The sequence below is a fragment of the Pan troglodytes genome, chromosome 9 (assembly GCF_028858775.2).
Source record: "Pan troglodytes isolate AG18354 chromosome 9, NHGRI_mPanTro3-v2.0_pri, whole genome shotgun sequence".
NCBI lineage: Eukaryota > Metazoa > Chordata > Mammalia > Primates > Hominidae > Pan > Pan troglodytes.
This window is the reverse complement of record NC_072407.2, coordinates 44,356,212-44,368,614: the sequence shown is the minus strand read 5'-3', so window position 1 is coordinate 44,368,614 and position 12,403 is coordinate 44,356,212. Positions and strand designations below refer to the sequence as shown.

Genomic DNA, 12,403 nt, shown 5'->3' with positions numbered 1-12,403 from the left:
GTGGAAAGAATAAGACACAGGGAATGAAAGTCCAGGAAAGGAAGAATATTTTTTAAATTAAAATTAGATACCTTAATTTACACAAGTGTTGATGATAAAAAGATGTAGCGTTGCTTGTTGTGAGTTGAATTGTGTTTTCAAAATGTATGTTAAAGTCCTAAGCCCTGGTAGTTATGTGACCTTAATTTGAAAACAGAGTCTTTGCTGATATAATCAGGTTAAAATGAGATCAGGATTTAGGTGGGCCCTAACTCCAATGACTGGTGTCTTAAAAATAAAAATAAAAATAAATTAGACTTACAGGAAGACACACATAGTGGGAAGAAGGCCATATGAAGATGGAGACAGAAATTGAAGTTAAGGTGCCACAAACCAAGGGACGCGTGGAGTTACTAAAAGCAAGAAGAGACAAGGAAAGATTCAGCCATAGAGCCTTCAGAGAGACTGTGGCCTGGCCATATTTTAGTTTTGGGCTTCTGACTTCCAGGAAGTGTAAGAGAATACATTGCTGCTGTTTTAAGCCACCTCATTTGTGACACTTTGTTATGGCCGCCCTAGGAAACTAATATACTGCTAAAGTGCATTCAATTTTTAAAGGTCACAAAATATAGAAAAAGCCTCATCACAGAAATTGCTTCTCAAGTGTTAATTTACATGTTATGGCACTTGGGTCAATGCTGCTAATCTTACCTGTATTCACTAGGGTTCTCTAGAGAAGCTGAACCAATAGAATATATATAAATGAACATGTACGCAGGATTTATTAATATTATGAGAATTGGCTTACGTAATTATGGAAACTATGAAGTACCACAATATGCTGCCTGCAAGCTGGATAACCTGGAAAGTGGGTGGCATAACTCAGTCCCAGTCTGAAGAATGGCAGGGTTTGGGGCAACTGGTGTTAAGTCCCAGTGTTTGAAGGTCCATGAACCGGAAGTTCTGATATCTGATGGCAGGAGAAGATGCATGTCCCAGCTCAAGAAGAGAGAGAGAATTCAACCTTCTTCCACCTTGTGGTTATATCAGGGCACTCAACCAGTTGAATGATGCCTGCCCACACTGGTGAGGGGAGATTTCTTTGCTCAGTCTACTAATTCAAATGTTAATCACTTTCTGTGCCTTGCTTATTTTACCTACTGTAATATCCTCCAAGCCCATCCATGTTTCAGTCAATGACAGTATTTCATTCTTTTTTACAGATAAATGGTATTTCATTGTGTATATATGCCACATTTTCTTCATTCATTCATCTACTGATGGACATGTTGGTTGATTTTATATCTTGGCCATTGTAAATAGTGTTGCAAGAAATATGGGAATGCAGATACATCTTTGACATACTGATTTCCTTTCCTTTAGCTTTGATTATATTTGATTAGCTTTGGATGTATACCAAGTAGTGGGATTGCTAGACCATATGGGAGTTCTATTTTTAGCTTTTGGAGAAACCTCCATACTGTTTTCCATAATGGCTGTACTAATTAACATTCCCACCAACAGTGTATAAAAGTTCCCTTTTCTCCCTGTTCTCACCAGCATTTGTTATTTTTTTGTCTTTTTGATAATAGTCACTCTAACTGGGGTGAGATACAGTAAGTATCACATGTTCTCACTCATATATGAAAGCTTAAAAATTTGACCCTGTAGCAGTAGAGAGTAGATGAGTGGTTCCTAGAGTCTGGGTAGGGTATGGGGAAGGGAAGAATAGTCAGAAATTGGTTAATGGATACAAAATTACAAGATAGGAGGAATAAGTTCTAGTGCTCTATAACACTATAGTTAACAGTAATTTATCTTGTATTTTCAAATAGCTAGAAGAGAGGTGATATGGTTTGGCTGTGTCCTAACCCAAATCTTATCTTGGGTTGTAGTTCCCATAATCCCCACATGTCATGGGAGGGACCCAGTGGGAGGTAACTGAATCATGGGGTTGGTTATTTCCATGTTGTTCTCATGATAGTGAGTAAGTTCTCACGAGATCTGATGGTTTTATAAGGGGCTTTTCCCCCTTTGCTCAGCTCATTCTGTCTCCTGCCACCCTGTGAAGAGGTGACTTCCGCCATGATAGTAAGTTTCCTGAGTCCTCCCCAGCCATGCAGAACAGTGAGTCAATGAAACCTCTTTCCTTTATAAATTACCCGGTCTTGGGTATTTCTTCATAGCATCGTGAGACCAGGCTAATACAAGAAGATTTTGAATGTTCCCAACATAAAGAAATAATCAGTGTTCAAGGTTGTAGATATGCTAATTACCCTTATTTGATCATTACACATTGTATACATGCATCAAAATATCACCCTGTACCCCATAAATATGTACAATTATTATATGTTAATTAAAAATAATATTTTTATAAGTGAGATAGCTACATTTTTAATGCTAACTTTCCCCAGAAACATCCTCACAGACACACCCAGAAATAATGTTTTACCAGCTATCTGGGTATCATTTAACCCAGTCAAGTTGACAGATAAAATGAGCATCACACCACCTCAAATTCTACTACGTAAGTAATTGTAATTTTTATAGATTCATAATTTGACTACCTCTTCGTCATTAATTTAACACCCGACTGGTATGACTCATTGGATTCTGAGAATGACACTGTACCTAGTTAGAAAGTAACTACCAGCCAGGCATGGTGGCTCACGCCTGTAATCCCAGCACTTTGGGAGGCCGAAGTGGGTGGATCACGAGGTCAGGAGATAGAGACCATCCTGGCTAACACAGTGAAACCCCATCTCTACCAAAAATACAAAAAATTAGCCGAGTGTGTTGGCAAATGCCTGTAGTCGCAGCTACTCGAGAGGCTGAGGCAGGAGAATCGCTTGAACCCGGGGGGCAGATGTTGCAGCGAGCCAAGACTGCACCACTGCACTCCAGCCTGGGCGACAGATTGAGACTCCATCTCAAAAAAAAAAAAAAAGAAAAAGAAAAAGAAAGTAAGAAAGTAACTACCAAGTGGTTATGCAATCAATACTTGAATACCTCAAATAATTATAAACTGATTACCTTCAACGACAGTCTATTCTACTCTTGGATAGTTTTGACAGGTAGAATTTTTTTATGTTGAGCCGAAATTACATTTCCTGTTTCCTGAAAACCCTACCTTTGGTTCCTGTTCTATACCATGAGGTACACAAAGGAGTTTGAATCACACTTTTCCAGAATAACCCAGAAACCCTGATTCCTGCCCAGTCGTCTCAAAGTCTGTTTGCTTTCTACAGACTCAACACCCTCACATCCTTCCAGCATGACTCATGTGGCATGTTTCCAGTTTACAGCACTGTTTCCGTTGCTCCCCTCAACTTGTTTACATTAGCTATGTGCACTGGCATTTCAGCTACATGTCTTTTTGCTACTAGTCATCAGACTGTTGGGTTCTGTTCTCCTGTGACATCACTGCATGACTAGCTTGCCCAAGTAAAACAAGGTTTAATTAAATCTTAATGTTGCACCCAGCTCTTTACAGAACTAACTGTTATTTTCACATCCTTGTGCTATTAGCAGAATACATAATGAGAGTGTATGGAGCACAGAATCAGCCCCACTTATAAAGAGCAGCATTTTGTCACTCACTCATGGTCTATTTGCACTAAGCCTACTTTTTGGCTCACCACAGAGGTCTCAGTTTTCCCCCACAGACAGATAAACTTTTATTTGTGGTAGTGTTTGTTCTTTTTGAGTTACTAAGGTGGCATCATAAAATCATTAAAATATATTAATATGTCTTTGAAAAGAAGCTATTTAATATATTTAGTGCAGAAAGTTTTGGGGATTACCCCACTCATGCTGCTATTATCCAGTTACCTTTTTCACATTTATGAATTGTCTAAATGGAAACCACTAGTCTCTGAGCACTCCAAATGCAAGTAACCCATAAAATATTCTGTATTTAAACTGATAATCACTTCTCTTTCATTTTTAAATTATGACAGAAATGATTATCAAAGTTATTCTCTGGGGGAAAATTACAAAGTGATACCACTCAAGTACTTGTGAGATTACTAATTTTTAAACCTGCTCATAAATCCTCAGGAAATGTACAATACCTCAATTATTAAATATTAATCCAGTAAGACTTATTCCAATGGTTGACTATTCTTGTCTGCCTTAGAGAAGTCCCAGAAAGAGTATGATGACGTGGATTAAAATATACATGCAACTTGTCAACAACTTTAGTTGTCTCCAACAGCTAAAGGCAAATATGAAAAAAAACACACAATGTGTGGAAGTATTATACTGTACCATTGAACTGATAATGATGTGAATATGTTCTTTTAGGCAATTCATCTCTTGATTTCTTTTTACTTCAGGTGATAGTAATGATGTGGTCTCTTTATTTTGAAATAAAAAACGGAGAGCCTAGCAGTCTTCCTAGACACCAGACTTCTACTTCTCATGTTAAAATAAATAAGGATAAAGTGGCTACATAGATTTAACTCCACTTTAGATAAAAATATTGTGGCATAGAATATTGAACTATCTTTCCAACCCTTCACAGGCCATGGAAGAGTAGAATATCAAGTTTGGGTATAAATGTTCTCATTTTAGTTCTTACTATGCAAACCAAATTCTTTTAAAATATATATAAAAATATTTCACTTTTAGTAATGTCTGTCTACAAACCCTCTCACTGTCTGTGTTACATATTTGTTAACATGTATAAAGATCACAATATTATTTTTACATAATGATTAATTCCTTTCTTTAAAAAAATCTCAAGCAAATTCACAATTAGAATTTGGAAGCATAAATGAAATTTTTTTCTTGATTTTCTAAGTGATGTAAAGTTTTTATAGGTCAACATAAAAGTAATCAACTTTATTGTTTTTGTTATTAATTTTTGCAATAGTTCTAGAGTCAATGTAGAGTGTAGTGAAACCAGTTTTATGAATTCCGCTTGAGATATTTTTGTTGGTGTTTAATAGACTAAAAATTTCTAAAATGTTCAAGCAGAAGAGAAGTTATAAAAGACTCATCACCAACACCTGGCCCAGTGCATAGCTAATTCACAGTAAATGTTTATTAAGGGAATGGCTGACTGATAGACTGACAGATGGACTGACTAACTGACTAAATCAGTGACTATGAAAACATATTCATACACTGAACTCAAATCCAAGATTATTTTGAAGCTCCATAGCTTTTGATGAATATCGCTTCTCAGCCTTTTGGCTAAGATCAAGTGTAATTAATAGCAACTTCTTTCTGATAGCAGATAATAATAGAGGCCCTTTTCTTGGTCATTCATTTTCTGCAAGGGAACAGTAAGGCTCAATGAATTCGAAATAAATATGAAACACTGAGATTTCCCATTTAGATCTTCTTATTTATTTATGAAAAAAAATGGCCTCTCTATGTAAGCAAGGCATCTCACATGACTCCAAAGGGCATTCATTCTCCAGAAGCAGCCTCTGTTGAAAGCCCTGTCATTGGAAATGGCAGATTTCTGCATGGCTCCTCAGAGAAGTCAACAGGAGGCTTACATTTCTTTCTCTGCCATTGAGAGAGGCTCCAGTTAGTGATAAGAATGCACCTCAACTCTCAAACGTAGACCACCTCAACTAACCACATTCAGCATTAAGATTTCCTAACAGCAGTCCTAACCTTGAATCTTTTCTTGTGGTATTTTTCACTTCTAATCCACAAGCAAATCCTATTAAGATTTCTTCCAAAGTATATTTCAAAACCAGTCTACATTTCTGTGTCCATTTCTACAGCTGTGTTTGAAACCTTTATCACTCTTTCCTAGACTTCTGAAATACTACTGAACTTTCCTCTCTGCACTCAATCTTACCTTTACAATCCATTTTCTACACACTGGTTATTATCATCTTTAAAAAACTCAGATCAATTGCTCTCTCCACTTATATCTTAGAAGATTCCATTGCAATGAGAATGAAATCCAACAATGCTGACAGGAGCTGCAAGTTCCTGCATTGTTTGATTTCTGTCTAGCTCTCTGATTTCAATTTCTAGCAATGTCTTTATAATACTCCAGAAGCAATGGTTTTTTGTTCGTCCTTGGACAGGTTAAGTATTGCAAGCTGATCTAAGCTTCTTTGGCCCTGCACAACACACAGGCATGTAGACTTCTTTTTTTTTTTTTTTTGAGAAGGAGTCTTGCCTGGAGTGCAGTGGCATGATCTTGGCTCACTACAACCTCTGCCTCCCGGGTTCAAGCAATTCTCTGCCTCAGCCTCCTGAGTAGCTGGGATTACAGGCACCTGCCACCATGCCCAGCTAATTTTTGTATTTTTAGTAGAGACTGGGTTTCACCATCATGTCCAGGCTGGTCTTGAACTTCTAACCTCGTGATCCACCCACCTCAGCCTCCCAAAGTGCTGGGATTACAGGCATGAGCCACTGCGCCTGGCCAGACTTATTTTTGGTAAATAATAATTGCCAAAGAAGCCTGAGCCCTCTGGGTGAGGGTTAGCTATGCCCTCAGTACTAGGTTATACTAAAGTAAGTCACTGACTTAATTTTGGTAAACACAAAGACTTATTAGACAAATATGCTTTCAATAGTGAGCAAGCAAGCAACAGTTTTTATAACCTAAGTGCAACAAAATTCCACCTTTTTTTTTTTTTTTTAGGTTTTCCAAATGCCACCTTTCAGCAGACAGCATTCCAACCTCATGGTTGGATCAATCAATTTTCTTCTCACCCATGGCTAGACAGAGAACCAGTTACAGATCAAGCTTTGGGTGTCATCCCTAACTTAAAGATACATGCTTCTGGCCTCACTAGATTCTTAAATGGTCTTAATCTAATTGTGAGTAGTATCTCAAATATATCTTTGTCAATCCATATATGTTGAACACCATTAATTTCACCAATAAAGGCTATTTATTTTATCACCCCAATCATTGACACATTTATTTGCTGGAAAATGACAGTTTCTGATATTTGCTATGATCATTAGCTGCCTGGTGTTGATTCAAAATGAAAAAAATAAGTGTTAGTAGCTATCTTTCGAACATGACTTTTTAATATAATCCTAGCAAATATGGTTTCTTTTTTTTTTTCTTTTGATACAGGGCCTTGCTCTGTTGCCCAGGGTGCAGAACAGTGGCATCATCAAAGCTTACTGCAGCCTCTATCTTCTGGGCTCTAATGACCCTCACTGCTCAGCCTCCCAAATAACTTGGACTATAGGCATGTGCCACCAAACTTGGCTATTTTCCTTTTTTTAGAGATGGGGCCTCGCTATATTGCCGAGGCTGATCTTGAACTCCTGGCTCACGCTAACCTCCTGCTTTGGCCTACCAAAGTGCTGAGGTTACAGGCATGAGCTATCATGACTGGCCTGGATTCTTAATTTAGATAAGTGACCCTTCCTTTCCTGGAGTGAGTCAAAGCAAAAGTAGCTGAAACTTATATAATAATACTGAAGTAGTTTCTAATAAGTTGAACACATTTTAACATTAAGATCACTTCAGAAATTTTGCACTGTTGTTGGCTTTGTTAGGAAATGGCGTGAATATGTTTCCTAAGGCTTTTCACATGTCTGGCTCTTTCTCATTCTTCAGGTTTAAGCCCAAATTTCACCTTTCAACTAGTCCTTCCATTGCCAATCTGTTCATAGAAGAGTAATAATAATAATAAAGTAATAATGGTAACTACAACTATACTAATAGTAATTTTGAGCATTTCTATTTGCTAAGCACTGGGTTAATCTTTGTGTATTTATTAACTCATTTAGTCCTCAAAATAAGCCTATGAAGTGGAATATTCAGCTTCAATTTACAGAAGACGAACCTGAGGCACAATATCTTGCCAACACAACATAATAGAGAAATGGCAGAGCTGGGATTTGAATCCCCAATCCAAAGCTTATGCTCTTCAGTTAAGAAACCCTGTCTGACCCCATCCTTGTCCTTATCACATCACCCTGTTTATTTCTCCATAATTTTTACCCTAATCTGTAAATATTTGTATTTACTTAATTGTTCTGTCTCATTTATCAATAAATGTTTCTCAAGAATTGTTCTTTCTCATGCTTTCAAGAAAATATAGATATCTTGAGAGCCAGGACATTGCCTAGCCTGTTCATTACTCTGTCACAGGATCTAATGCTATCCCTGGTGCATAGTTAGTGCTCAATTTATTGTTTTTCGCAAATGAGTGAGGGTGGTAGAACTCAGATACAGCACTGCTAATTCCAATCTTTCATTGCCCATTTCATTTCACCATCAAAAGGAACGCCATGAGATTTGGAATTGCTAAGTTTCTATGACATTCTCTGCTACCTGTGTCTTGCATCTGATGTCATATGAATTCAAGCATGGATTTACTAAGGCCTCTTTTGACATCTGACAAAAAAAACTGCTCACCTTTATGGAAAAAACCACTCACCTTTCTTCTATTCTCTGCACTATTGCCAGAGCAATACTTTTAGAATTAAGCTTGCTTAAAATCCATCAGAACTTCTGCATCTGCATAATTTTAAGGATCATGTCCAAACTCCTTATCATGACATATGAGATAGCTCATTAATTTGTGTGCCTAATCATGGATGTCAATTTGTTACATTCACACTTCTATGTGAGTATGTGCACCTACACACTAAACACACACACATAAACTCACACACACATACTTGCCACCTCTCACACTAATCATTCTGAATTTCTTGTTCATTGAAGGGAAGGTGTCAGGCTCTTTTATAGGATCTTCCCGCCGACTAGTGAGATCTTCTATACTTGCTTAATTAACTAATGCCTACTTGGTTTTGAAGCCTCATTTCTTCAGATAGTTGTCCTTGATTCTCCTCAGTCTTATCTAGCTACCTCCGATACCACATAATTCATAAATTGTTTTATCATAGACTATGTCATATTATTCTATAATTGTTTGTATACACTACTACCTCATTCAATAGAGGGTGGGTTCCTTGAGGTAGGATCTGTGTTGCTTTTAGCAGTGTTCTGTCCAGAATAGGTGTTCTAGAAATATTTGATGAAAAAATCCATAAGAGGAAAAAAGGAATAAGCTCTAATTCTAAAGCAACCCCAGACATGAGAATAATCTGTGGCAAACTGTCCTTCAGAGGTATGTTCACTTGCTAGCTGCATTTTATAACTTTAGTGGATAGGGCCAACATTATTCCCTGGTGATGTCAATATGGCCCCTTCATCAGTCTGAAAATCGGCTGGCAATGAAAATACATGAAGTCTGGAAGCTGTTTATGAAACTATGAAGGTGAGTCAATAGACTCTGTTCCAAGTTGGCAAGAAGAGACATCATCCTAAACATCCAAAGCGCCATAATTCACATTGAGCTTCTCATTAATTTAAATGTTAATGTAAATTTAAAACATGTTGTATTGATTCGGAACTATTTTTATATGAATATTGCATAACTGAGCTTCTAACAGCAGAGTCCAAATGGACATTCCTTCACATTAACTTATTATAATTAAGAAAACAAGTGAACTTTCACCTTTTTGGTCATGTAAAATCATTTGTTTTAGTTACAACGTTTAGCTATGAGAAGCTATGAGAACTTCTGCCTTTGAGTGCAATTGCTTTAGGCTGCTCTGAGCAAAAAGATCCATTTCCAAGTCGATTATTTTAGGGTATTGAACACTTAATTTCAAATATGTATAGAGATTTGTGTCTTTCTCATTTCATTGGTGAGTAAAATAAAGTTACCATGACAATGCTGGTTACTTTAGTCTCTTTCGTTAGTACTTCAGTCATAATCTCTTTTTATTGAGATTTATATTTCCAAGGGAAAATGTAACTTACAGAAGATATTCCATTTTATTAGTCCCACATGAAATAAATTATGATGATGAGGATGCTGACAATACCTGGATATCTATGTATATGCTTACTCTGGGACAGACCCTGAGCAAAGTACCCTATAGAAATTTCCTCATTAAATCCCAAAGCAGCATAAAAGGGATGGACCTCTCATTATCCTGTTTCACAAATTAGGATAGTGACCCATAGAAAGATGAAGCCACTTTTCTAAAGATCTACAAACAGGAAGTGATGCTGCTGACCTTAGATTGTCTGAGTCCAAGGTCTTCTGTAACCTATGCTCCCTGAGTCTTAAACTGCACAGTGTGATTGACACATTGAAGCCTAGAGATGTGAATTTCTTGGCCGGGTGCAGTGTCTCACACCTGTAATCCTTACAGTTTGGGAGGGTGAGGCAGGTGAATCACCTGAGGTCAGGAGTTTGAGACCAGCCTGGCCAACATGGCAACACCCCATCTCTACTAAAAACACAAAAATTAGCCAGGCATGGTGGCACATGTGTGTAATCCCAGCTACCTGGGAGGCTGAGGCAGGAGGATCCCTTGAACCCAGGAGGCGGAGGTTGCAGTGAGCTGAGATCGCACCACTGCACTCCAGCCTGAGTGACAGAGTAAGACTCTGTCTCAGAAAAAAAAAAAGTGAATTTCTTTTTTAAAACATGCAATATAAACATACAATTGAGGATTCAGTGCTACCATTGAGAAGCTGGGTAGATGGATGAAATCCTAAAACCTGCTTTCTGGTTCCTGAACATATTGTATCTTATTCCCTTCACCTGTGCAGTATAATATTTAGTGAATCGATTGGTGAGTCCCTTCCAGCCCCACATTTAATGAATCTACATAATATGATTCACTTTGTTCTAATCAACAAACCCCCTGCCTTGTTCTCTTCACAACCACCTGTCATAGTACTTCTCTTATCTGATGCTATGTCCCTTCAGGCAGCCCCACCAAGCTCAGTTCTCTGTACTAAGAATCCTGGTATAAACAAATTTATTTGAAACTTATTAAATACCAAGTAGAAAACTCAGATTAAAAGAAGGAGGAGACATCATTTTGTTCCCCTGAACATACAAGTGAAATGGAATGCAAAAATTAGATTCCTGAGAAATTAGACAAGGCATTCAGGTATGAAAAGATCAATATCAACTGATGCATTCAGAGGCTAAGATACAATCGATCTGATAGAATCTACTTCAATTGAATATGTACTGGCCCAGAAGCAGCCATCAAGCTTTGTAGTGCCAGGATACGTAGCACAGTTCATAGTAAGAAAAAGTATAGGCTTGGGGATTAAACAGACTTGCTAATTCTGCCATTTATCTCTTTCTGGGTTAAACTAAGTTGTTTAACTGACTTAAACATCCTTACCTCTGTTTCTTAATCTGTAAAAGGATAATTATAATTCAAATTTTTATAGAGTAGTTATGAAGCTTAATTTGTACAGTAATGTAGAGAGATTAGCCCAGTGCATTAGAAGTATAATGCAAGCTTAAATTAGTTTATTTTATTCTAATAATAGTAGCAAACAAATCTGATATGCCAGTTTTAAAATTATCTTTGCAAGTAGTAATTCCAGCTATCACTGAACCCTTCAGTTTTAGGAAATGTATTGTTTTTGCAAGACAACAACAAATTAAATATGAATATTTCAACCAAAAATACCTTTTTCCCTCTGGAAGATATGTGAAGGGAAAAAAATCATCATATCATGCTAAATTCTGTAAGCTATCTTTCATATTGTTGGTGGTTTCCCCAGTCCTTTCAGAATTTCAACTTCTCTTTAACATCAGGATAGCTGAAGGATGGACAACTGACCTACTGGTCATTAGGCTCCAAAGAGTTATTAATCTTTTGAGTTAAAAATAAAATTGTACTAAACTCCGTCAGGTAGATAATTAATTTTTTTTCAAGTAATACATGAATCTCAAATTCGTTGATTACAACCACCTTAGTATGACTTACCTACAAATAACTCATGCTCGAGAGAGAAGCTAACAATTGGTATATATAAGTATATAAAAATTCAGGCTTTATTTAAGCATGAGAGTTTTGCTTCCACAAAATCTTCCTGATCATTCTATCATATCAAACATACCCTCAGAAGGAAAATTATCACAGAATTTGAAAGATGGAAGGGTCCTTAGTGGCAATTTTGCACGAAGCTTTTTGTTTTATATGTGGAGCAATTAAGACTCAGTAAGTTTTGGATTCTTGCCCAAAATTGTCTGGCTAATTATGGCAGGGTTATGAATTGAATCCAGTTCTAATTCTCAACCCAATGTCTATATTTACTTATTTTCTGTGATGCTATATCAAACTGAGGAATCTGTAAATTACAGTGTATATTTTCTATTTATTTATTTATTTATTTATTTATTTATTTATTTTTGAGATGGAGTCTCACTCTGTCGCCCAGGCTGGAGTGCAGTGGCACGATCTCGGCTCACTGCAAGCCTCCGCCTCCCGGGTTCACGCCATTCTCCTGCCCCAGCCTCCCGAGCAGCTGGGACTACAGGCGCCCACCACCACACCCGGCTAATTTTTTGTATTTTTAGTGGAAATGGGGTTGCACCGTGTTAGCCAGGATGGTCTCGATCTCCTGACTTCGTGATCCGCCCGC

The 12,403-nt window shown here is 37.3% G+C and overlaps 1 protein-coding gene across 14 annotated transcripts in view; it reads left to right on the top strand.

The window, feature by feature from the left end:
* Window positions 1-12,403, top strand: part of LRRC4C (leucine rich repeat containing 4C) — a 1,339,817-nt gene that overhangs the window by 1,123,023 nt on the left and 204,391 nt on the right. The window lies entirely within an intron of this gene.